This window comes from Phyllobates terribilis, unplaced genomic scaffold (genome assembly GCF_046119375.1).
Source record: "Phyllobates terribilis strain yellow unplaced genomic scaffold, ASM4611937v1 Scaffold_5928__1_contigs__length_48183, whole genome shotgun sequence".
In the NCBI taxonomy this organism is placed as follows: Eukaryota; Metazoa; Chordata; class Amphibia; order Anura; family Dendrobatidae; genus Phyllobates; species Phyllobates terribilis.
In genome coordinates, this window is record NW_027368673.1 from 20,001 (window position 1) to 22,500 (window position 2,500).

Genomic DNA, 2,500 nt, shown 5'->3' on the forward strand with positions numbered 1-2,500 from the left:
TTTTCTAAGTCCCCAAAAATTTTTTTTTTCAACTTTTTTTCAATTTTCCCCCTGTGGGATATATATTTTACCCACACTTTTGGAGCCCTCCTGGGATGCCCTCTAACATACTAGAACCTCATTTTGTGGAAGTTTTCACAAAATTGTGAAATTTTCAAAAAAGTCAGAAATTTTGCAAAAGCGACTAAGTATCAAGGACTCATCGCGCGAATCGCTCTGGAACTGAAATCGGATGCGCGCACTGACACGCTCCCCTGTCTGGAAGTCTGACAAAAGTTGAAAAATTTTCTAAGTCCCCAAAAATTTTTTTTTTCAACTTTTTTTCAATTTTCCCCCTGTGGGATATATATTTTACCCACACTTTTGGAGCCCTCCTGGGATGCCCTCTAACATACTAGAACCTCATTTTGTGGAAGTTTTCACAAAATTGTGAAATTTTCAAAAAGTCAGAAATTTTGCCAAAAACGACTAAGTATCAAGGACTCATCGCGCGAATCGCTCTGGAACTGAAATCGGATGCGCGCACTGACACGCTCCCCTGTCTGGAAGTCTGACAAAAGTTGAAAAATTTTCTAAGTCCCCAAAAATTTTTTTTTTCAACTTTTTTTCAATTTTCCCCCTGTGGGATATATATTTTACCCACACTTTTGGAGCCCTCCTGGGATGCCCTCTAACATACTAGAACCTCATTTTGTGGAAGTTTTCACAAAATTGTGAAATTTTCAAAAAAGTCAGAAATTTTGCAAAAACGACTAAGTATCAAGGACTCATCGCGCGAATCGCTCTGGAACTGAAATCGGATGCGCGCACTGACATGCTCCCCTCTCTGGAAGTCTGACACATGTGTGAAAATTTTCTAAGTCCCCAAAAATTTTTTTTTTCAACTTTTTTTCAATTTTCCCCCTGTGGGATATATATTTTACCCACACTTTTGGAGCCCTCCTGGGATGCCCTCTAACATACTAGAACCTCATTTTGTGGAAGTTTTCACAAAATTGTGAAATTTTCAAAAAGTCAGAAATTTTGCCAAAAACGACTAAGTATCAAGGACTCATCGCGCGAATCGCTCTGGAACTGAAATCGGATGCGCGCACTGACACGCTCCCCTGTCTGGAAGTCTGACACATGTGTGAAAATTTTCTAAGTCCCCAAAAATTTTTTTTTTCAACTTTTTTTCAATTTTCCCCCTGTGGGATATATATTTTACCCACACTTTTGGAGCCCTCCTGGGATGCCCTCTAACATACTAGAACCTCATTTTGTGGAAGTTTTCACAAAATTGTGAAATTTTCAAAAAGTCAGAAATTTTGCCAAAAACGACTAAGTATCAAGGACTCATCGCGCGAATCGCTCTGGAACTGAAATCGGATGCGCGCACTGACACGCTCCCCTGTCTGGAAGTCTGACAAAAGTTGAAAAATTTTCTAAGTCCCCAAAAATTTTTTTTTTCAACTTTTTTTCAATTTTCCCCCTGTGGGATATATATTTTACCCACACTTTTGGAGCCCTCCTGGGATGCCCTCTAACATACTAGAACCTCATTTTGTGGAAGTTTTCACAAAATTGTGAAATTTTCCAAAAAGTCAGAAATTTTGCAAAAACGACTAAGTATCAAGGACTCATCGCGCGAATCGCTCTGGAACTGAAATCGGATGCGCGCACTGACACGCTCCCCTGTCTGGAAGTCTGACAAAAGTTGAAAAATTTTCTAAGTCCCCAAAAATTTTTTTTTTCAACTTTTTTTCAATTTTCCCCCTGTGGGATATATATTTTACCCACACTTTTGGAGCCCTCCTGGGATGCCCTCTAACATACTAGAACCTCATTTTGTGGAAGTTTTCACAAAATTGTGAAATTTTCCAAAAAGTCAGAAATTTTGCAAAAACGACTAAGTATCAAGGACTCATCGCGCGAATCGCTCTGGAACTGAAATCGGATGCGCGCACTGACACGCTCCCCTGTCTGGAAGTCTGACAAAAGTTGAAAAATTTTCTAAGTCCCCAAAAATTTTTTTTTTCAACTTTTTTTCAATTTTCCCCCTGTGGGATATATATTTTACCCACACTTTTGGAGCCCTCCTGGGATGCCCTCTAACATACTAGAACCTCATTTTGTGGAAGTTTTCACAAAATTGTGAAATTTTCAAAAAGTCAGAAATTTTGCCAAAAACGACTAAGTATCAAGGACTCATCGCGCGAATCGCTCTGGAACTGAAATCGGATGCGCGCACTGACACGCTCCCCTGTCTGGAAGTCTGACAAAAGTTGAAAAATTTTCTAAGTCCCCAAAAATTTTTTTTTTCAACTTTTTTTCAATTTTCCCCCTGTGGGATATATATTTTACCCACACTTTTGGAGCCCTCCTGGGATGCCCTCTAACATACTAGAACCTCATTTTGTGGAAGTTTTCACAAAATTGTGAAATTTTCCAAAAAGTCAGAAATTTTGCAAAAACGACTAAGTATCAAGGACTCATCGCGCGAATCGCTCTGGAACTGAAA